The sequence below is a fragment of the Panulirus ornatus genome, chromosome 38, assembly GCF_036320965.1.
Source record: "Panulirus ornatus isolate Po-2019 chromosome 38, ASM3632096v1, whole genome shotgun sequence".
Taxonomy (NCBI): domain Eukaryota; kingdom Metazoa; phylum Arthropoda; class Malacostraca; order Decapoda; family Palinuridae; genus Panulirus; species Panulirus ornatus.
This window is the reverse complement of record NC_092261.1, coordinates 11,774,088-11,799,468: the sequence shown is the minus strand read 5'-3', so window position 1 is coordinate 11,799,468 and position 25,381 is coordinate 11,774,088. Positions and strand designations below refer to the sequence as shown.

Genomic DNA, 25,381 nt, shown 5'->3' with positions numbered 1-25,381 from the left:
CACTACACACCTCCTGCTGTCTCCCCTCAACCTTTTCTTCACTCCGAATTTCCTCTCCGACTTCAAAATGGTTTTCCATTTCACAGTTCCTCGGTAAGACCATGTACATGTTGATATGTTCTTTCATACTATTCGCCATTTCCCGCATTAGCGAGGTAGCGTTAAGAACAGAAGACTGGGCCTTTGAGGAATATCCTCACCTGGCCCCTTCTCTGTTCCTTGTTTTGGAAAATTTAAAAAATAAAACGAGAGAGAAGGATTTCCAGCCCCCCCGCTCCCTTCCCATTTAGTCGCCTTCTATGACACGCAGGGAATATGTGGGAAGTATTCTTTCTCCCCTATCGCCAGGGATAATGCTGATATGTATATGTGTGTATATGTGCATATATACATATCTATATCTCAACAAATACACAAAGACATATACATATACACACATGTACATATTCATACTTGCTTGCCTTCATCCATTCCTGGCACTTCCCTACCCCACAGGAAACAGCATCTAGTATATGCATAAAATGACTAGGAAAATGAATCGCAACAAGATCCCAAGTGCACTTTCGTGTAATGATCACATTGTCAGGGGAGATGCAAGACATAGAACAGTCTGTTGATATACAAGGAAGAGAAGTAACTATGACACCATTGGTAAACAAGCATTACGGGATGGTAGTGTTCAGGTTGGTCTTGTTCAGGTCTGTCAAAATTTTAATAATGTGGACAAGGGAACTGTTTACAAATTTTGCCTATGACAAAGCTATCCAGTTTGTATAGACCTTCATTAATAATGATGTTACAATTCTTTGTGTATTTAATAACAGAAGATTTAATATTTTTCGTGTAAAGGAGTTACAGTAACTGCATTGGCATTACTCCAGTCAATACAGAGGTCATAATTTTTAACATGATTAAAAAAGCATTTGATTCTTGGCAAAGAATACCATGCAAAAATTACTTAACATTAACTGGTGAAAGAGGGTTACCCATTGCCATACCAAAATTACTTAGGGATACCTTACCCCCAAAGGCAATTTGGTTTAGGTATGTAGATGATGTTCTGTGTGTTTGGCCATCAAACGAAAATTTACAAATATACCTCCATTTACTTAACAATTTAGTGCCTTCTATCAACTTTACTGTTACATGGATCATAGGGATAGGGATAGAAACATGTTTAAGTTTAGCATATACAGAAAACCCACCAATGTTTGCTCATACGTTCATTATTACTCAGCTCAACATGACAAGTTAAATTATAATCATTCCAGTCAATGTTCCTTGGGGCATTATGTATATGCAGTCCGGAATTTACTGATGATGTGTTTGAGAAGATATATTCTACTAGATCCAATTTTAAGTATCCAAGATCTTTCATCAATAAATTCCCTAAGTTAGCAACGAAATCATAGAGTTAAACCCAAACCTTCCCTTGATACCAAGAATCTTTTAGTTCTCCCTTTTAGTGATAATTTTTCATGACTTCCCAAGTTGCTTAAATCCTTATCGTAAATGTAGCCTTAGTCAGCAATAACAATGCTATAAAGAATATCTTAATCAATAATTCATCAGAAAAGTCTGCTGGCTGTTTACAGAATACCTTGCAATAACTGTAATATTTTCTGGCAGACTGGTAAGGCTCTTTATGTTAAGAATTAGGCAACATAAATATAGTTTAAGAACAGGACAAGAATCAAATGCTTTGTTTAATCTTGTCAAACATTATGACCATTGTCCTGACTGGAGTAACGCCAATTCAATTATCAACTGTAACTCTATTACCAAGGCAATATCATTGAACCTTCTATTATTAAATACACAAAGAATTGTAACATTAATATTAGTAAAGGTCTATACAAACAGGATAGCTTTGTCTTAGGCACAATTTGTAAACAGTTCCCTTTCTTGTCCACGTAATAAAATTTTTGGGACAGGCATGATGCCAGACCTGAACACCACCATCTATTAACGCTTGTTTACCAATGGTGTCTTAGTTACATCTCTTCCATATATATCAACTAACTGTTTTACGTCTTCACTCATTCTTACATTTCCCGACTATGTGATCATTACACAAAAGTGCATTTGGGAACTTATCATGTTTTATTTTCCTAGTAGTTATATATATGTAGAAGAGGTAGTGAAAGCTTTGCGGAAGATGAAAGCCGGCAAGGCAGCAGGTTTGGATGGTATTGCAGTGGAATTTATTAAAAAAGGGGGTGACTGTATTGTTGACTGGTTGGTAAGGTTATTTAATGTATGTATGACTCATGGTGAGGTGCCTGAGGATTGGCGGAATGCGTGCATAGTGCCATTGTACAAAGGCAAAGGGGATAAGAGTGAGTGCTCAAATTACAGAGGTATAAGTTTGTTGAGTATTCCTGGTAAATTATATGGGAGGGTATTGATTGAGAGGGTGAAGGCATGTACAGAGCATCAGATTGGGGAAGAGCAGTGTGGTTTCAGAAGTGGTAGAGGATGTGTGGATCAGGTGTTTGCTTTGAAGAATGTATGTGAGAAATACTTAGAAAGCAAATGGATTTGTATGTAGCATTTATGGATCTGGAGAAGGCATATGATAGAGTTGATAGAGATGCTCTGTGGAAGGTATTAAGAATATCTGGTGTGGGAGGAAAGTTGTTAGAAGCAGTGAAAAGTCTTTATCGAGGATGTAAGGCATGTGTGCGTGTAGGAAGAGAGCAAAGTGATTGGTTCTCAGTGAATGTAGGTTTGCGGCAGGGGTGTGTGATGTCTCCATGGTTGTTTAATTTGTTTATGGATGGGGTTGTTAGGGAGGTAAATGCAAGAGTTTTGGATAGAGGGGCAAGTATGAAGTCTGTTGGGGATGAGAGAGCTTGGGAAGTGAGTCAGTTGTTGTTCGCTGATGATACAGCGCTGGTGGCTGATTCATGTGAGAAACTGCAGAAGCTGGTGACTGAGTTTGGTAAAGTGTGTGGAAGAAGAAAGTTAAGAGTAAATGTGAATAAGAGCAAGGTTATTAGGTACAGTAGGGTTGAGGGTCAAGTCAACTGGGAGGCGAGTTTGAATGGAGAAAAACTGGAGGAAGTGAAGTGTTTTAGATATCTGGGAGTGGATCTGGCAGCGGATGGAACCATGGAAGCGGAAGTGGATCATAGGGTGGGGGAGGGGGCGAAAATTCTGGGAGCCTTGAAGAATGTGTGGAAGTCGAGAACATTATCTCAGAAAGCAAAAATGGGTATGTTTGAAGGAACAGTGGTTCCAACAATGTTGTATGGTTGCGAGGCGTGGGCTATGGATAGAGTTGTGCGCAGGAGGATGGATGTGCTGGAAATGAGATGTTTGAGGACAATGTGTGGTGTGAGGTGGTTTGATCGAGTGAGTAACGTAAGGGTAAGAGAGATGTGTGGAAATAAAAAGAGCGTGGTTGAGAGAGCAGAAGAGGGTGTTTTGAAGTGGTTTGGGCACATGGAGAGAATGAGTGAGGAAAGATTGACCAAGAGGATATATGTGTCGGAGGTGGAGGGAACGAGGAGAAGAGGGAGACCAAATTGGAGGTGGAAAGATGGAGTGAAAAAGATTTTGTGTGATCGGGGCCTGAACATGCAGGAGGGTGAAAGGAGGGCAAGGAATAGAGTGAATTGGAGCGATGTGGTATACCGGGGTTGACGTGCTGTCAGTGGATTGAATCAAGGCATGTGAAGCGGATATATATATATATATATATATATATATATATATATATATATTTCCCGCATTAGCGAGGTAGCGTTAAGAACAGAGGACTGGGCCTTTGAATGAATATCCTCACCTGGCCCCCTTCTCTGTTCCTTATTTTGAGAAAAAAAAAAAAAAGGGGGGGATGATTTCCACCCCCCCCGCTCCCTCCCCTTTTAGTCGCCTTCTATGACATGCAGGGAATATGTGGGAAGTATTCTTTCTCCCCTATACCCAGGGATAATATATATATATATATATATATATATATATATATATATATATATATATATCTATATATATATATTTTTTTTTTTTTTTTTTCCATACTATCCGCCATTTCCCGCGACAGCGAGGTAGCGTTAAGAACAGAGGACTGGGCCTTTGAGGAAATATCCTCACCTGGCCCTCTTCTCTGTTCATTCTTTTGGAAAATTAAAAAAAAAAATATATATATATATATATATATATATATATATATATATATATATATATATATATATTTTTTTTTTTGCCGGTCTCCCGCATTTGTGAGGTAGCGCAAGGAAACAGACGAAAGAAATGGCCCAACCCACCCCCATACACATGTATATACATACACGTCCACACACGCAAATATACATACCTACACAGCTTTCCATGGTTTACCTCAGACGCTTCACATGCCCTGATTCAATCCACTGACAGCACGTCAACCCCGGTATACCACATCGATCCAATTCACTCTGTTCCTGAACTTCTAATATATATATATATATATATATATATATATATATATATATATATATCTTTTTTTCATACTATTCGCCATCTCCCGCTTTAGCGAGGTAGCATCAAGAACAGAGGACTGAGCTTTTGAGGGAAATCCTCACTGGGCCTCTCTCTCTCTCTCTCTCTCTCTCTCTCTCTCTCTCTCTCTCTTTATATATATATATATATATATATATATATATATATATATATATATATATATATATATATATATATTTTTCTTTTAAACTTCGCCATTATAGGTACAGCAGGGTTGAGGGACAACTCAATTGGGAGGTAAGTCTGAATGGAAAAAAACTGCAGGACGTGAAGTGTTTTAGATATCTGGGAGAGGATTTGGCAGCGGATGGAACCATGGAAGCGGAAGTGAATCATAGGGTGGGGGAGAGGGCGAATGTTCTGGGAGTGTTAAGGAATGTGTGGAAGTCAAGAACATTATCTCGGAAAGCAAAAATGGGTATGTTTGAAGGAATAGTGGTTCCAACAATGTTATATGGTTGCGAGGTGTGGGCTATAGATAGACTTGTGCGGAGGAGGGTGGATGTGCTGGAAATGAGATGTTTGAGGACAATATGTGATGTGAGGTGGTTTGATCGAGTAAGTAATAATAGGGTAAGAGAGATGTGCGGTAATAAAAAGAGTGTGGTTGAGAGAGCAGGGGAGGGTGTTTTGAAATGGTTTGGTCACATGGAGAGAATGAGTGAGGAAAGATTGACAAAGAGGATATATGTGTCAGAGGTGGAGGGAACGAGGAGAAGTGGGAGACCAAATTGGAGGTGGAAAGATGGAGTGAAAAAGATTTTGAGTGATCACGGCCTGAACATGCAGGAGGGTGAAAGGCATGCAAGGAATAGAGTGAACTGGGACGATGTGGTATACCGGGGTTGACGTGCTGTCAGTGGATTGAATCAAGGCATGTGAAGCGTCTGGGGTAAACCATGGAAAGCTGTGTAGGTGTGTATATTTGCGTGTGTGGACGTATGTATATACATGTGTATGGGGGGGGTTGGACCATTTCTTTCGTCTGTTTCCTTGCGCTACCTCGCAAACGCGGGAGACAGCGACAAAGTATAATAAAAAAAATAATAATAAATATATATATATTTTCTTTCTTTTTCTTTCAAACTATTCGCCATTTCCCGCGTTAGCGATGTAGCGTTAAGAACAGAGGACTGGGCCTTTTTTGAAATATCCTCACCTGGCCCCCTCTGTTCCTTCTTTTGGAAAAAAAAAAAATAAAACGAGAAGGGAGGATTTCCAGCCCCCCGCTCCCTCCCCTTTTAGTCGCCTTCTACGACACGCAGGGAATACGTGGGAAGTATTCTTAATCCCCTATCCCCAGAGATATATATATATTCTTCTTCTTTCATACTATTCGCCATTTCCCGCATTAGCGAGGTTGCGTTAAGAACAAAGGACTGGACCTTTGAGGGAATGTCCTCAAATGGCCCCCTTCTCTGTCCCTTCTTTTGGAAAATTAAAAAAAACGAGAGGGGAGGATTTCCAGCCCCCCGCTCCCTTCCCTTTTAGTCGCCTTCTACGACACGCAGGGAATACGTGGGAAATATTCTTTCTCCCCTATCCCCAGGGATAATATATATATATATATATATATATATATATATATATATATATATATATATATATATATATATATATATATATCTTTTCTTTTAAACTATTCGCCATTTCCCGCATTAGCGAGGTAGCGTTAAGAACAGAGGACTGGGCCTTTTTTGGAATATCCTCACCTGGCCCCCTCTGTTCCTTCTTTTGGAAAATTAAAAAAAAAAACGAGAGGGGAGGATTTCCAGCCCCCCGCTCCCTCCCCTTTTAGTCGCCTTCTACGACACGCAGGGAATACGTGGGAAGTATTCTTAATCCCCCATCCCCAGGGATAATATATATATATATATATATATATATATATATATATATATATATATATATATATATATATATATATATATATATATATGGAAAGTTCTGTGGGGCCTGGATTGGGAAAGGGAGCTGTGGTTTCGGTGCATTATTACATGACAGCTAGAGACTGAGTGTGAACGAATGGGGCCTTTGTTGTCTTTTCCTAGCACTACCTCGCACACATGAGGGGGGAGGGGGTTGTTATTTCATGTGTGGCGAGGTGGCGATGGGAATAAATAAAGGTAGACTATGAATTATGAACATGTGTATATATGTATATGTCTGTGTGTGCATATATATGTGTACATTGAGATGTATACGTATGTATATTTTTGTGTGTGGACGTGTATGTATATACATGTGTATGTGGGTGGGTTGGGCCATTCTTTTGTCTGTTTCCTTGCGCTTCCTCGCTAACGCGGGAGACAGCGACAAAGCAAAATAAAAAAAATGAAATAAAATAATAAATATATTATCCCTGGGGATAGGGGAGAAAGGATACTTCCCACGTATTCCCTGTGTGTAGAAGGTGACTAAAATGGGAGGGAAATCCTCCCCTCTCTTTTTTTTTTTTTTATTTTCCAAAAGAAGGAACAGAGAAGGGGGCCAGTTGAGGATATTCCCTCAAAGGCCCAGTCCTCTGATCTTAATGCTACCTCGCTAATGCAGGCAATGGCGAATAGTATGAAAGAAAGATATATATATTGATATATGGTAATGTGACGTTACTTTGTTTTGTGGAGAGATGTTTCCCTTGACATTCTGGAGGAAAATTATTTAATATTGTAGTTAATAAACCATGATAACTGAGAGCAATATATTAAGAAAAATTATGGCTTTCATCCTCAGTGTAAAAACTACATTTCACCATGTGAAATCATAGATGTCTTACATTACACATTATTGCATATTCATATATGCAGCTTTCCTGGAATGTATGAGATTTAGCGTTCTTAAGCATGCTATACTCTGTACACTATGCATATTACTTGCTTCAAAATATTTTGTTTTTATGTTTACTGTAAATATAAAGTCTGTCATGTCAATTGCTAGGGTCATTAACAGATGTTTTGAGAATCTTTTAATGCAAAATTTTAAAATTTCATTGTAAAGTGAGAAGATTCTGTATTATCAAAGTAAATGCAGTTATATGAATCCTGAGCACAAAGCATGTTGGAGGGAACTGATTCATTTGCTGTAAATAGCTGTTGTTGTTATTTCACTAAATGCATAGCATGCACGTCATGCAATCACATTTCATAGACAGTAAATATGGATCTGAAATGTGTGTTTCAATTTCCAAAGATGTGTAAATAACTGTGACTATTAGATTTCAATTAGTTTCAAACATATTACCGAGAAAGTTGAAGATGGTGGCAAATTTGATGGTGTACAAGCATGAAAGTTTATATTAAAGGTATCATATTATTTCATGTCTTTCCATAACCACTTTGGGCTCCCAGCAATCTTAAATTTAGGAATCTATTTTAAAGAAATATAAGTTCCAAAGCCAATAACTTCAGCTCATTCTTCATAACTCTCGACTTTTCTGTAGCAAGCACTATGCACTAGCCCTACCTTTTGGCAAGATGGCTGGGGCAATAGTATCAGGTAAGGGCTTTATGTTAGGGTAGTAGATATGAACATTAGGTAGTAGTAGTCAGTAGGAGCCTCTGCAAACACTGCATTAGAGCTAGCTGCCTTCTGCCAGTGGCCTGTTAAGGGTGTGGCACTAAAGGCTAAGAAGCTCTACTGGAGTTCACTAGTTATGGAGACACTATTGCCATGACTATCCCATTAAGGTTGTTTCCAGGTGGGAACAGGTGTCAGAGATACAAAAAGAAAGATAGATAGATCAAACTTATTTGCCATTTACCATGGGAACAAATGAAGCAATGGCCTCATTCTCTAACTGTCATGTGTAATGCACCAAAACCATATATATATATATATATATATATATATATATATATATATATATATTGCGCTGTGTTCAGTTACTATATATATCCCTAAATTGATGAGAACTGCTATTGACGTTTGTGTAAATAAATTATACATTTCCTTTTTTCCATAGCCAGAGGTTGAACCATTATGTGACATTCATTTTTTTCATTCATTTCAAGCTAGAAGTTTCAGTCTTCTAAATTGTTTCTTACATTTTCATATGTATATATATGTATGTGTGTGTGTGTGTATATGTGCGTATGTATGTGTATGTGTGTGTATGTGTATATGTAAATATATATATGTATATTATCCCTGGGGGTAGGGGTGAAAGAATACTTCCCACGTATTCCTCGCGTGTCGTAGAAAGCGACTAGAGGGGACGGGAGCGGGGGGCCAGAAATCCTCCCCTCCTTGTATTAACTTTCTAAAATGGGAAACAGAAGAAGGAGTCATGCGGGGAGTGCTCATCCTCCTCGAAGGCTCAGAGTGGGGTGCCTAAATGTGTGTGGATGTAACCAAGATGTGAAAAAAGGAGAGATAGGTAGTATGTTTGAGGAAAGGAACCTGGATGTTTTGGCTCTGAGTGAAACGAAGCTCAAGGGTAAAGGGGAAGAGTGGTTTGGGAATGTCTGGGGAGTAAAGTCAGGGGTTAGTGAGAGGACAAGAGCAAGGGAAGGAGTAGCAATACTCCTGAAACAGGAGTTGTGGGAGTATGTGATAGAGTGTAAGAAAGTAAATTCTCGATTAATATGGGTAAAACTGAAAATTGATGGAGAGAGGTGGGTGATTATTGGTGCATATGCACCTGGGCATGAGAAGAAAGATCATGAGAGGCAAGTGTTTTGGGAGCAGCTGAATGAGTGTGTTAGTGGTTTTGATGCACGAGACCAGGTTATAGTGATGGGTGATTTGAATGTAAAGGTGAGTAATGTGGCAGTTGAGGGAATAATTGGTACACATGGGGTGTTCAGTGTTGTAAATGGAAATGGTGAAGAGCTTGTAGATTTATGTGCTGAAAAAGGACTGATGATTGGGAATACCTGGTTTAAAAAGCGAGATATACATAAGTATACTTATGTAAGTAGGAGAGATGGCCAGAGAGCGTTATTGGATTACGTGTTAATTGACAGGCGTGCGAAAGAGAGACTTTTGGATGTTAATGTGCTGAGAGGTGCAACTGGAGGGATGTCTGATCATTATCTTGTGGAGGCTAAGGTGAAGATTTGTATGGGTTTTCAGAAAAGAAGAGTGAATGTTGGGGTGAAGAGGGTGGTGAGAGTAAGTGAGCTTGGGAAGGAGACCTGTGTGAGGAAGTACCAGGAGAGACTGAGTACAGAATGGAAAAAGGTGAGAACAATGGAAGTAAGGGGAGTGGGGGAGGAATGGGATGTATTTAGGGAATCAGTGATGGATTGCGCAAAAGATGCTCGTGGCATGAGAAGAGTGGGAGGTGGGTTGATTAGAAAGGGTAGTGAGTGGTGGGATGAAGAAGTAAGAGTATTAGTGAAAGAGAAGAGAGAGGCATTTGGACGATTTTTGCAGGGAAAAAATGCAATTGAGTGGGAGATGTATAAAAGAAAGAGACAGGAGGTCAAGAGAAAGGTGCAGGAGGTGAAAAAAAGGGCAAATGAGAGTTGGGGTGAGAGAGTATCATTAAATTTTAGGGAGAATAAAAAGATGTTCTGGAAGGAGGTAAATAAAGTGCGTAAGACAAGGGAGCAAATGGGAACTTCAGTGAAGGGCGCAAATGGGGAGGTGATAACAAGTAGTGGTGATGTGAGAAGGAGATGGAGTGAGTATTTTGAAGGTTTGTTGAATGTGTTTGATGATAGAGTGGCAGATATAGGGTGTTTTGGTCGAGGTGGTGTGCAAAGTGAGAGGGTTAGGGAAAATGATTTGGTAAACAGAGAAGAGGTAGTGAAAGCTTTGCGGAAGATGAAAGCCGGCAAGGCAGCAGGTTTGGATGGTATTGCAGTGGAATTTATTAAAAAAGGGGATGACTGTATTGTTGACTGGTTGGTAAGGTTATTTAATGTATGTATGACTCATGGTGAGGTGCCTGAGGATTGGCGGAATGCGTGCATAGTGCCATTGTACAAAGGCAAAGGGGATAAGAGTGAGTGCTCAAATTACAGAGGTATAAGTTTGTTGAGTATTCCTGGTAAATTATATGGGAGGGTATTGATTGAGAGGGTGAAGGCATGTACAGAGCATCAGATTGGGGAAGAGCAGTGTGGTTTCAGAAGTGGTAGAGGATGTGTGGATCAGGTGTTTGCTTTGAAGAATGTATGTGAGAAATACTTAGAAAAGCAAATGGATCTGTATGTAGCATTTATGGATCTGGAGAAGGCATATGATAGAGTTGATAGAGATGCTCTGTGGAAGGTATTAAGAATATATGGTGTGGGAGGAAAGTTGTTAGAAGCAGTGAAAAGTTTTTATCGAGGATGTAAGGCATGTGTACGTGTAGGAAGAGAGGAAAGTGATTGGTTCTCAGTGAATGTAGGTTTGTGGCAGGGTTGTGTGATGTCTCCATGGTTGTTTAATTTGTTTATGGATGGGGTTGTTAGGGAGGTAAATGCAAGAGTTTTGGAAAGAGGGGCAAGTATGAAGTCTGTTGTGGATGAGAGAGCTTGGGAAGTGAGTCAGTTGTTGTTCGCTGATGATACAGCGCTGGTGGCTGATTCATGTGAGAAACTGCAGAAGCTGGTGACTGAGTTTGGTAAAGTGTGTGGAAGAAGAAAGTTAAGAGTAAATGTGAATAAGAGCAAGGTTATTAGGTACAGTAGGGTTGAGGGTCAAGTCAATTGGGAGGTGAGTTTGAATGGAGAAAAACTGGAGGAAGTGAAGTGTTTTAGATATCTGGGAGTGGATCTGGCAGCGGATGGAACCATGGAAGCGGAAGTGGATCATAGGGTGGGGGAGGGGGCGAAAATTCTGGGGGCCTTGAAGAATGTGTGGAAGTCGAGAACATTATCTCGGAAAGCAAAAATGGGTATGTTTGAAGGAATAGTGGTTCCAACAATGTTGTATGGTTGCGAGGCGTGGGCTATGGATAGAGTTGTGCGCAGGAGGATGGATGTGCTGGAAATGAGATGTTTGAGGACAATGTGTGGTGTGAGGTGGTTTGATCGAGTGAGTAACGTAAGGGTAAGAGAGATGTGTGGAAATAAAAAGAGCGTGGTTGAGAGAGCAGAAGAGGGTGTTTTGAAGTGGTTTGGGCACATGGAGAGAATGAGTGAGGAAAGATTGACCAAGAGGATATATGTGTCGGAGGTGGAGGGAACGAGGAGAAGAGGGAGACCAAATTGGAGGTGGAAAGATGGAGTGAAAAAGATTTTGTGTGATCGGGGCCTGAACATGCAGGAGGGTGAAAGGAGGGCAAGGAATAGAGTGAATTGGAGCGATGTGGTATACCGGGGTTGACGTGCTGTCAGTGGATTGAATCAGGGCATGTGAAGCGTCTGGGGTAAACCATGGAAAGCTGTGTAGGTATGTATATTTGCGTGTGTGGACGTATGTATATACATGTGTATGGGGGGGTTGGGCCATTTCTTTCGCCTGTTTCCTTGCGCTACCTCGCAAACGCGGGAGACAGCGACAAAGTATAATAAATAATAAAAAAAAATATAATATATAATATATATATATATATATATATATATATATATATATATATATATATATATATATATATTTCTTTTATACTATTCGCCATTTCCCGTGTTAGTGAGGTAGCGTTAAGAACAGAGGACTGAGCCTTTCAGGGTATATCCTCACTTGGCCCCCCTTCTCTGTTCCTTCTTTGGGAAAACTAAAAACAAGAAGGGAGGATTTCCAACCCCCCAATCCCTCGCCTTTTAGTCACCTTCTACGACACACAGGGAATACGTGGACAACATGTGGTGTGAGGTGGTCTGATCAAGTAGGTAATGAGAGGGTAAGAGTGATGTGTAGTAATAAAAAGAGTGTAGTTGAGAGAGTAGAAGCGGGTGTACTGAAATGGTTTGGTCACTTGGAGAAAATGAGTGAGGAAAGATTGACAAAGAGGATACATGTGCAGAGGTGGAGGGAACGAAAAGAAGTGGGAGACCAAACTGGAGGTGGAAGGATGAAGTGAAAAAGATTTTGAGCAATCATGGCCTGAACATACAGGAGTATATTATTATACTTACCTGCTGTTTCCTGCATCAGCGACGTAGCACAAGGAAACAGATAAAGAATGTCCCAACCACCCACATACACACATATATACATAAACGCCCATACATGGACATATACATACACAGACACATACATATACACACATGCACATATTCATAGTTGCTGCCTTCATCCATTGCCGTTGCCACCCCGCCACACATTAAATAGCATCCCCCCGCCCCGCTTCCAGCAAGGTAGCGCCAGGAAAAGACAAAAAGGCCACATTCATTCACACTCAATCTCTTGATCGCTGTTTCCCGTGTCAGCGAGATAGCACTAGGAAACAGATGAAGAATGGCCTATCCACTCATATACACATATATATACATAAATGCCCATACACACACATATATAAATATCAATGTATACAAACATATGTACATATACACATGTACATATTCGTACTTGCTTGCCTTCATCCATTTCTAGCCCTACCCTGTCCCACAGGAAACAGCAACGCTATCCCCTGCTTCAGCAAGATAGTGCTAGGAAAACAAACAAAAGAAGGAATAGAGTGAATAGGAACGATGTGGTATACTGGAGTTGACTTACTGTCAAATGACTGAACCTGGAGATGTGAAGCATCTGAGGTAAACCATGTAGATCTCTGCAGGGCTTGGATGTGGATAGGTACCTGTGGTTTCAGTGCATTACACATGACAGCTAGAGAATGGATGCACGTGGATGTAGCCCTTCTTTCTCTGTTGTTGGCACTCCCTCATTAACACAGGAAACTGCAATGAAATATGAAAAAAATAATTATATATAATTTTGGTGTAAATGGGAGTACAGTATAAATATATCAGAAAAATGGCTGAGAACTGCTTTTTACATGAGAATGCCGTATAAGTCAACAAGGAATTGCTCGCTTATCGTTTAAGAAAACCTGTCACATCAAATGTGTAAACATAAACTGTTTTATTATTATTTTATTATTTTGCTTTGTCACTGTCTCCCGCATTTGCGAGGTAGCGCAAGGAAACAGATGAAAGAAATGGCCCAACCCACCCACATACACATGTATATATATACACGTCCACACACGCAAATATACATACCCATACATCTCAATGTACACATACATATACACACACAGACACATACATATATACACATGCACACAATTCACACTGTCTGCCTTTATTCATTCCCATCGCCACCTCGCCACACATGGAATAACATCCCCCTCCCCCCTCATGTGTGCGAGGTAGCGCTAGGAAAAGACAACAAAGGCCCCATTCGTTCACACTCAGTCTCTAGCTGTTATGCAATAATGCCCAAAACCACAGCTCCCTTTCCACATCCAGGCCCCACAGAACTTTCCATGGTTTACCCCAGATGCTTCACATGCCCTGATTCAATCCATTGACAGCATGTCGACCCCGGTATACCACATCGATCCAATTCACTCTATTCCTTGCCCGCCTTTCACCCTCCTGCATGTTCAGGCCCTGATCACTCAAAATCTTTTTCACTCCATCTTTCCACCTCCAATTTGGTCTCCCACTTCTCCTCGTTCCCTCCACCTCCGATACATATAACCTCTTGGTCAATCTTTCCTCACTCATTCTCTCCATGTGCCCAAACCATTTTCAAAACACCCTCTTCTGCTCTCTCAACCATGCTCTTTTTATTTCCACACATCTCTCTTACCCTTACATTACTTACTCGATCAAACCACATATTCATAGTTGCTGCCTTCATCCATTGCCGTTGCCACCCCGCCACACATTAAACAGCATCCCCCCACCCCACTTCCAGCAAGGTAGCGCCAGGAAAAGACAAAACGGCCACATTCATCCACACTCAATCTCTTGATCGCTGTTTCCCGTGTCAGCGAGATAGCACTAGGAAACAGATGAAGAATGGCCTATCCACTCATATACACATATATATACATAAATGCCCATACACACACATATATACATATCAATGTATACAAACATATGTACATATACACATGTACATATTCATCCATTTCTAGCCCTACCCTGTCCCACAGGAAACAGCAACGCTATCCCCTGCTTCAGCAAGATAGTGCTAGGAAAACAGAAAAAAGAAGGAATGGAGTGAATTGGAATGATGTGGTATACTGGAGTTGACTTGCTGTCAAATGACTGAACCTGGAGATGTGAAGCATCTGAGGTAAACCATGTAGATCTCTGCAGGGCTTGGATGTGGATAGGTACCTGTGGTTTCAGTGCATTACACATGACAGCTAGAGAATGGATGCACGTGGATGTAGCCCTTCTTTCTTTGTTGTTGGCACTCCCTCATTAACACAGGAAACTGCGATGAAATGTGAAAAAAATATTTATATATAATTTTGGTGTAAATGGGAGTACAGTATAAATATATCAAAAAAATGACAGAGAACTGCTTTTTACATGAGAATGCCTTATAAGTCAACAAGGAATTGCTTGCTTATCGTTTAAGAAAACCTGTCACATCAAATGTGTAAACATAAACTGTTTTATTATTATTTTATTATTTTGCTTTGTCGCTGTCTCCCGCATTTGCGAGGTAGCACAAGGAAACAGACGAAAGAAATGGCCCAACCCACCCCCATACACATGTATATACATACACGTCCACACACGCAAATATACATACCCATACATCTCAATGTACACATACATATACACACACAGACACATACATATATACACATGCACACAATTCACACTGTCTACCTTTATTCATTCCCATCGCCACCTCACCACACATGGAATAACATCCCCCTCCCCCCTCATGTGTGCGAGGTAGCGCTAGGAAAAGACAACAAAGGCCACATTCGTTCACACTCAGTCTCTAGCTGTTATGCAATAATGCCCAAAACCACAGCTCCCTTTCCACATCCAGGCCCCACAGAACTTTCCATGGTTTACCCCAGACGCTTCACATGCCCTGATTCAATCCATTGACAGCACGTTGACCCTGGTATACCACATCGATCCAATTCACTCTATTCCTTGCCCGCCTTTCACCCTCCTGCATGTTCAGGCCCCAATCACTCAAAATCTTTTTCACTCCATCTTTCCACCTCCAATTTGGTCTCCCACTTCTCCTCATTCCCTCCACCTCCGACACATATATCCTCTTGGTCAATCTTTCCTCACTCATTCTCTCCATGTGCCCAAACCATTTTCAAAACACCCTCTTCTGCTCTCTCAACCACGCTCTTTTTATTTCCACACACCTCTCTTACCCTTACATTACTTACTCGATCAAACCACCTCACACCACATATTGTCCTCAAACATCTCATTTCCAGCACATCCACCCTCCTGCACACAACTCTATCCATAGCCCACGCCTCGCAACCATACAACATTGCTGGAACCACTATTCCTTCAAACATACCCATTTTTGCTTTCGGAGATAAACTGTAACAAGAACAAAAATATCGGTAGTGCTTTACAGGCAGATGGTATGTGTTACTTATGTACTGCAGACACACACTGCTTCAGACATACAATGGGAATCCGAGGCAGATACAGAAAAATTTGCAAAAGCTCCACCCTCACTCTACAACAAGCGGAAAAAGTTGAAGGATGTCACTCCTATCACAGGCTCAGAGGAAAACTCAGAAATGGGGAATACAGTAGTGGAGAGTGATTCAGTAGACTTCACAAACCCTAATATAGCTACAGAAGGTGAGTCTACCTTGGAAATTTACACTGAAGGTGGTCAGAAACTTCAACTACAGACAAGAGCAAAGGAGACAAGAGATGCTGGTCTGGGTATGTAAGGAGGGGGAGAAAGTGGAAATCAGGAAATTGCAAGCACAAACATGATTACAGAAAGAGACAGAGACACTGACTCAGGTATGGAAGGAGATGGAGAAAGTGAAGGACAGGAAACTTCTAGCACAGACTTGGGTGCATAAGGAGACAGAAATGCTTACTCAGGTAGAAGAGGAAGAATGTGAAAGTCAAGAAACTCTCACAGGCCTGGCCACATATGCGGAGAGTGCAAGAAACAATGCAATGAATAACAAATCCAAGGGGTTGGTTCACAGAGTCTGTCGATAGATACTATTTGATGGGAAATTAAGTATGTGGTAAGAATGGTATATCTTATAGGGTAAATGTAAATTCAAACACCCTAGAAAACCTTTGAGCTGACTTCAGAAAGGTAAATTTTGGTAAAGGGAAAGATGCAGATTCTACCAGGCAGAATTATGCAATTCAAGTTCTTTTTAAGTAGCACAAACACAAGGACCAAACTGAGGTGAGGAAGAACTATGAGAGGGAAGATATGACACTGGTCTCTCTTCAGAACTGTGAAGGAACTAAAAGCATTCTGCCAAGTTAAGCAGAACGGAGCATATTAACCCCAAAAAACAACAAGACAAGTCACATAAATGACCTTTATGTATGCCAACATACAGGGAGCTAAATCACATAAAACAAATGAAATTTCAATTATAAGTGGCTTTCTCAGCTAGTCAAATGCAGCAGAGATACTGAAGACCACATGAACAGTGAGTTCTGAATCCAAAACTACAACCATACAGATGCGACAGGACTAGATCATGTGGAGTTTGTACAGTTACTCATACAACTGAACCCTTGAACTCCTCACATAATGTAGAAGAAGCACCTGCTCTCAAGACCAAAAACCCAAATCTGGACATTGCATCAATCTACAAACCACCAGATGCTAAGCCTCAAGAATTTACAAAACAAATAAAAAAGAAAGTATCATAGCCTGACCACCTTGGAAACCCAGTTCTAAATGTATTTGTCTTGGGAGACTTTGACCTACCACAAATTAAGTGGGGACTAGCTACACTGTAGCTGGAAATGCTGACACAAACAGCTCACACAAATAGCAGCAAAAGAGAAAGTTATTTAGACACTGTTAAAAGTTCTCCCTCAGTCAATAAACAACAAAACTAACCAGAAGAAATAACACTTTGGACTTGTGTTTATCTATAATGTGGATATAAAATGCAGACACCTCCATCTTAAACACCTTATAACTCTGATCACAACATAACTGAACTAAGTTTGAATGCTAAACAACCTAGACAGAACACATGTAACAATGGGGGTGTTTTTAGTAATTTCAGTCATAATATCAAACATAAATAGGGAGGATGTGATCAATGACATGTTTGCAACACAATGGGAAACCTGCTGAGTACCAAACCACAAGAACTGTGAATGACATTACCACTTTGATACTCTAAACTTGCAACAGACATAAACCAATGAGAAGAAAGCACAAAAGGCCTAAGGTAGAATGAAAAAGACGAGCAATGTACAAGGAAGGAAAAAAGAACTGCAGCCCTCCTAAAGAAGTCACAGCTCACTCAGCAAAGGAAAGAAACCCTGTCAAATGAATTATCAGACACATGGCTGATAAAAGTCATGTGAAACAAAGGAAAAAGAAGAGAAAAGCCATTAATGAAAAAAAAATATCCTAAAACACTTTTACTCATATATAAAATGGAAATCTATACCCACAAACTCAATTAACCCACTAAAGAGGAAGATATTTTGACAGGTGACTGCCATGAGATGAGTGAGATTCTAAAAAGTCAACATGAATCAGTCAGTATTCAGTGAGCCAAAACCCAAATTAAAAATAAATGACCCTAAAGACTTCTTCCTAAACAGTAATTCCCTAAGTTTTCACACAGCAGATATCACCATCTCAACACAGGATTTTGAGGGCCGAGTATAACCATGCACTCTGCCCCGGGCCCGAACTCGTGGAACTCAGTCTTCACAAAGAAATGCAAAACATCTCTAGCATGAGCACTAAATATCTTAAAGAGACAAACTCTAAATTCTGGAATTATTCCTCAGAGTCTGAAAATTACTCACATCACCTCACTCCACAAAGGTGGAAGCAAAGCAGTCCTAAAAAACTATTGACAAGTAGCATTAACTGCACATTATTAAAATCTACGAGTCCTAAGAGGCAAACTTACTGAATTTATGGAAATGAAGAGTTTACATAACCCAGGACATGTATTCAGGCTAGGAGGATCTTGCCTGTCTCAGCTGCTTGACCAGTATGATAGGACTGATGAACTCTGGAAAACAAACAAAATGTTGATATGATTACACAGACTAGCAAATGCACTTGACAAATGTGACCATGGTGTCTTAGTACATAAAATGTGAAAGATAAGAATAAGTGAAAACTAGCAAATGGATACAGAAATTTTTTATAGAAATCACAATACGTGGTATAAACCAAGCCATTTCCAATAACTTCGCTGTAAAAAGTTGTGCCCATGAAACTGTACTTGCATGGCTCACATCATCTGGTCACCTTGAAGGAACGATCTCTCTCACTAAGCAAAACACCAACCATTCAAGGTATCACATACGACAAACATGACATTCAATCTCTACACCAATAAGATCAATACAAAAGCAAACACATAAACTAATGCCTTCATAACACTAACTGGCAACATATTTGGAAAATAAAAAGAATCCATCAATGTCCTCAGCAAACAACTCATTCATTCCACTTTAAGAAGCCTCACATTACTTGTCTCCACCCTTTCAAAAGCAAAAATACCCAAGCTCCAAACCAAACCAAATATGGTACTCAGAACAAACATTGGCTGTCTAGTCACTACAAACACTCAACACCTTCACAAAACACAAAGATAATGTCAATATAGTCCCACCTCAACATCCTCGGCACTCAATTCTATGCAAAAGCAAAACCCTCCCATCCAAACCACCAACACCCATGCAATAAACAGCTTACTAGGGTTTCACACTTCAGTAACCTCCACTCACAGATCCCCCCACCCCAAACAAACATAACTGAAAAGACATATACACATTGGAATAACCTAACAAGTACTAAACAACCAACCTCCCACCTCAGTCTTAAACTCCAACCCACTAGACATCCATCCATCAGAAACCACACTCCCTAGACTAACACAAATCACACTTTCCCACACATTCTAAACATCAACTATCACAAAAACACTACAAATAACATTTCAACTTATCCTAAGACCCCTCATGCTGATGATGCAACTATCATGAGGAGGACACCAAGCACTTAATACTCAAATGCCATGCAGTCTCTTCACAGAGATCCAAACACCTCACAACACCTATGGTCCAACTAGTGGATGTGGCCAGCTTTCTGAGTACTTCAGGGGTCTCGTAAGGATAAAAACGACTCTGGTGCAGGAAGGTAAGGTATATATATGTGGCATGAGAAAGGTGGGAGGTGGGCAGATTAGAAAGGGTAGTGAGTGGTGGGATGAAGAACTAAGATTGTTAGTGAAAGAGAAGAGAGAGGCATTTCGACGATTTCTGCAGAGTAATGCAAATAACTGGGGAATGTATAAAAGAAAGCAGCAGGAGGTCAAGAGAAAGGTGGAAGAGGTGAGAAAGAGGGCAAACGAGAGTTGGGGTTAGAGAGTATCATGGAATTTTAGAGAGAATAAAAAGATGTTTTGGAAGGAGGTAAATAAAGTGCGTAAGACAAGAGAACAAATGGGAACATCAGTGAAGGGGGCAAATGGGGAGATAATAACAAGCAGTGATGAAGTGAGAAGGAGATGGAGTGAGTATTTTAAAAGTTTGTTAAATATGTTTGATGATAAAGTGGCAGATATAGTGTGTTTTGGTCTGGGTGGCGTGTGAAGTGAGAGGGTCGAGGTGGTGTGTGATGTGAGAGGGTCGAGGTGGTGTGTGAAGTGAGAGGGTAAGGGAGAATGATTTGGTAAACAGAGATGAGGTAGTGAAAGCTTTGTGGAAGATGAAAGGCAGTGGGTTTAGATGGTACTGCAGAGGAATTTATAAAAAAAAGGGTGACTGTGTTGTTAATTTGTTGGTAAGGACATTCAATGTATGTATGGATCATGGTGAAGTGCCTGAGGATTGGCAGAGTGCATGCATAGTGCCATTGTGCAAACGCAAAGGGGATAAAGGTGAGTGTTCAAATTATACAGGTATAAGTTTGTTGAGTATTCCTGGGAAATTGTATGGGAGAGTATTGACTGAGAGGGTAAAGGCACATACAGAGCATCAAACTGGGGAAGAGCAGTGTGGTTTCAGAAGTGGTAGAGGATGTGTGGATCAGGTGTTTGCTTTGAAGAATGTATGAGAAATACTCAGAAAAACAGATGGATTTGTATGTAGCATTTATTGATCTGGAGAAGGCATATGATAGGGTTGATAGAGAGGTGCTTTGTGGAAGGTTTTCAGAGTATATGGTGCGGGAAGTAAGTTGCTACAAGCAGTGAAAAGTTTTTATCAAGGACATAAGGCATGTGTACGAGAAGGAAGAGAGGAAAGTGACTGGTACCCAGTGAACGTCGGTTTGTGGCAGGGGTGTGTGATGTCTCCATGGTTGTTTAATTTGTTTATGGATGGAGTGGTTAGGAAGGTGAATGCAAGAGTTTTGGTGAGAGGGGCAAACATGCAGCTGATGTGGATAAGAGGGCTTGGGAAGTGAGTCAGTTGCTCGCTCATGACAGAGTTGACAGTTGGTGTACATGGGGCGTTCAGTGTTGTAAATGGAAATGGTGAAGAGCTGGTAGATTTGTGTGCTGAAAAAGGACTGATGATTGGGAATACTTGATTTAAAAAGAGATATACATAAATTTTTTTTCTTTCAAACTACTTGCCATTTCCCGCATTAGTGAGGTAGCGTTAAGAACAGACAACTGGGCCTTTGAGGGAATAGCCTCACCTGGCCCCCTTCTCTGTTCCTTCTTTTGGAAAATTAAAAAAAAAAAAAAAAATGAGAGGGGAGGATTTCCAGCCCCCAGCTCCCTCCCCTTTTAGTCGCCTTCTACGACACGCAGGGAATACGTGGGAAGTATTCTTTCTCCCCTATCCCCAGGGATAATATACATAATCTACATAATATATACATAATATACATAAATATACATATATATATAAGTAGGGGAGATAGCCAGAGAGCGTTATTGGATTACGTGTTAATTGATAGGCAGGAGAAAGAGAGACTTTTGGATGTTAATGTGCTGAGAGGTGCAACTGGAGGGATGTCTGATCATTATCTTGTGGAGGCAAAGGAGAAGATTTGTAGAGGTTTTAGGAAAAGAAGAAAGAATGTTGGGGTGAAGAGAGTGGTCACTGAGAGTAAGTGAGCTTGGGAAGGAGACTTGTGTGAGGAAGTACTAGGAGAGACAGAATGCAGAATGGAAATAGGTGAAAGTAAAGGACATTAGGGGAGTGGGGGAGGAATGGGATGTATTTAGGGAAGCATTGATGGCTTGCGCAAAAGATGCTTGTGGCATGAGAAGCGTGGGAGGTGGGCAGATTAGAGAGGGTAGTGAGTGGTGGAATGAAGTAAGATTATTAGTGAAAGAGAAGAGAGAGGCATTTGGATGATTCTTGTGGGGAAATAATGCAAATGACTGGGAGATGTATCAAAGAAAGAGGCAGGAGGTCAAGAGAAAGGAGCAAGAGGTGAAAAAGAGGGCAAATGAGAGTTGGGCTGAGAGAGTGTCATTAAATTTTAGGAAGAATAAAAAGATGTTTTGGAAGGAGGTAAATAAAGTTCATAAGACAAGAGAACAAATGGGAACATCGGAGAAGGGGGCTAATGGGGAGGTGATAACAAGTAGTGCTGATGTGAGGAGATGGAGTGAGTATTTTGAAGGTTTCTTGAATGTATTAGATGATAGAGTGGCAGATATAGGGTGTTTTGGTCGATGTGGTGTGCAAAGTGGGGAGGGTTAGGGAGAATGATTTAGTAAATAGAGAAGAGGTAGTAAAAGCTTTGCAGAAGATGAAAGCTGGCTAGGCAGTGGGTTTGGATGGTATTGCAGTGAAATTTATTAAAAAAGGGGGTGATTGTGTTGTTGACTGGTTGGTAAGGATATTTAATGTATGTATGACTCATGGTCAGGTGCCTGAGAATTGGCAGAATGCATGCATAGTACCACTGTACAAAGGCAAAGGGGTTAAAGTTGAGTGCCCAAATTACAGAGGTATAAGTTTGTTGAGTATTCCTGGGAAATCATATGGGAGGGTATTGACTGAGAGGGTGAAAGCATGTACAGAGCATCAGATTGAGGAAGAGAAGTGTGGTTTCAGAAGTGGTAAAGGATGTATGGATCAGGTGTTTGCTTTGAAGAATGTATGAGAGAAATACTTAGAAAAACAAATGGATTTGTATGTAGCATTTATGGATCTGGAGAAGGCATATGATAGAGTTGACAGAGATGCTCTGTGGAAAGTATTAAAGAATATATGGTGTGGGAGGCAAGGTGCTAGAAGCAGTGAGAAGTTTTTATTGAGGATGCAAGGCATGTGTATGAGTAGGAAGAAAGGAAAGTGATTGGTTCTCAGTGAATGTCGGTTTGCGGCAGGGATGCACGATGTCTCCATGGTTGTTTAATTTGTTTATGGATAGGGTTATTAGGGAGGTAAGTGCAAGAGTTTTGGAGAGAGGGACAAGTATGCAGTCTGTTGTGGGTGAGAGGGCTTGGGAAGTGAGTCAGTTGTTGTTTGCTGATGATACAGTGCTGGTGGCTGATTCGGGTGAGAAACTGCAGAAGCTGGAGACTGAGTTTGGTGAAGTGTGTGAAAGAAGAAAGCTGAGAGTAAATGTGAATAAGAGCAAGGTTAATAGATACAGTAGGGTTGGGGGACAAGTCAATTGGGAGGTAAGCTTGAATGGAAAAAAACTGGAGGAAGTAAAGTGTTTTAGATATCTGGGAGTGGATTTGGCAGCAGATGGAACCATGGAAGCGGAAGTGAATCACAGGGTGGGGGCGGGGGCAAAAGTTCTGGGAGCGTTGAGAAAAGTGTGGAAGGCAAGAACATTATCTTGGAAAGCAAAAATGAGTATGTTTGAAGGAATTGTAGTTCCAACAATGTTATGTGGTGCAAGGCATTGGCTATAGATAGGGTTGTGCAGAGCAGGGTAGATGAACTGGAAATGAGATGTTTGAGGACAATATGTGGTGTGAGGTGGTTTGATCGAGTAAGTGATGAAAGGGTAAGACAGATGTGTGGTAATAAAAAGAGTGGTTGAGAGAGCAGAAGAGGGTGTTTTGAAATGATTTGGTCATATGGAGAGAATGAGTGAGGAAAGACTGACAAAGAGGATATATGTGTCAGAGGTGGAGGGAACGAAGAGAAGTGGGAGACCAAATTGGAGATGGAAGGATGGAGTGAAAAAGATTTTGAGTGATCGGGGCCTGAACATGCAGGAGGATGAAATGCGTGCAAGGAATAGAGTGAATTGGTACGATGTGGTATACCGGGGTCGACGTGCTGTCAATGGATTGAACCAGGGCATGCGAAGCGTCTATGGTAAACCATGGAAAGTTTTGTGGGGCCTGGATGTGGAAAGAGAGCTGTGGTTTCGGTGCATTATACATGACAGGTAGAGACTGAGTGTGAACGAATGTGGCCTTTCTTGTCTTTCCTAGCGCTACCTTGCGTGCATGCGGGGGGATGGGGTTGTCATTTCATGTGTGGCAGGGTGGTGACAGGAATAAATGAAGGCAGCAAGTATAACTTATGTACATGTGTATATATGTACATGTCTGAGTATGTAAATATATGTATACGTTGAAATGTATAGGTATGTATATGTGCATGTGTGGACGTGTATGTATATGCATGTGTTTGTGGGTGGGTTGGGCCTTTCTTTCGTCTGTTTCCTTGCACTACCTCACTAATGCAGGAGACAGTGACAAAGTATAATAATAATATTTCATTTATTTATTTATTTATCATACTTTGTTGCTGTCTCCCACATTAGCAAGGTAGCGCAAAGAAACATACGAAAAAATGGCCCAACCCACCCACATACACATGTATATACATACACGTCCACACACACAAATATACATACCTATACATCTCAACATATACATATATATACACATTCAGACATATACATATATATACACACTCAGACATATACATATATACACATGTACATAATTCATACTGTCTGCCCTTATTCATTCCCGTGGCCACCCCGCCACACATGAAATGACAGCCCCCACCCCCCCACATGTGTGCGAAGTAGCGCTAGGAAAAGACAATAAAGGCCACATTCGTTCACACTCAGTCTCAAGCTGTCACGTATAATGCACTGAAACCACAGCTCCCTTTCCACATCCAGGCCCCACAAAACTTACCATGGTTTACCCCAGACGCTTAACATGCCCTGGTTCAGTCCATTGACAGCACGTTGACCCTGGTATACCACATCGTTCCAATTCACTCTATTTCTTGCACACCTCTCATCCTCCTGCATGTTCAGGCCCCAATTACTCAAAATCTTTTTCAATCCATCATTCCACCTCCAATTTGGTCTTCCACTTCTCCTCGTTCACTCCACCTCTGACACACATATCCTCTTTGTCAATCTTTCCTCACTCATTCTCTCTATGTGACCAAACCATTTCAAAACACCCTCTTCTGCTCTCTCAACCACACTTTACTTACTCGATCAAACCACCTCACACCACATATTGTCCTCAAACATCTCATTTCCAGCACATCCACCCTCCTCCACAGAACTCTGTCTATAGCCCACGCCTCGCAACCATACAACATTGTTGGAACCATTATTCCTTCAAACATACCCATTTTTGCTTTCCAAGATAATGTTCTCGACTTCCACACATTTTTGAACGCTCCCAGAACTTTCGCCTCCTCACCCACCCTACGATTCACTTCCGCTTCCATGGTTCCATCCACTGCCAAATCCACTCCCAGATATCTAAAACACTTCTCTTCCTCCAGTTTTTATCCATTCAAATTTACCTCCTAACTGACTTGTCCCTCAACCCTACTGTATTTAATAACCTTGCTCTTATTCACATTTACTCTCAGCTTTCTTC

At 40.8% G+C, this 25,381-nt stretch overlaps 1 long non-coding RNA gene across 2 annotated transcripts in view; it reads right to left on the bottom strand.

Moving 5' to 3' along the window:
- LOC139760906 (uncharacterized) overlaps window positions 1-25,381 on the bottom strand; it is a 46,684-nt gene that overhangs the window by 10,066 nt on the left and 11,237 nt on the right. For both annotated transcript variants that reach the window (XR_011715426.1, XR_011715427.1), the window contains exons 2-4: window positions 18,488-18,592; window positions 14,733-14,832; window positions 13,096-13,277 (exon numbers count right to left, since the gene is read on the bottom strand). This is a non-coding gene — a long non-coding RNA (uncharacterized lncRNA). The remainder of the gene's footprint in view (window positions 1-13,095; window positions 13,278-14,732; window positions 14,833-18,487; window positions 18,593-25,381) is intronic.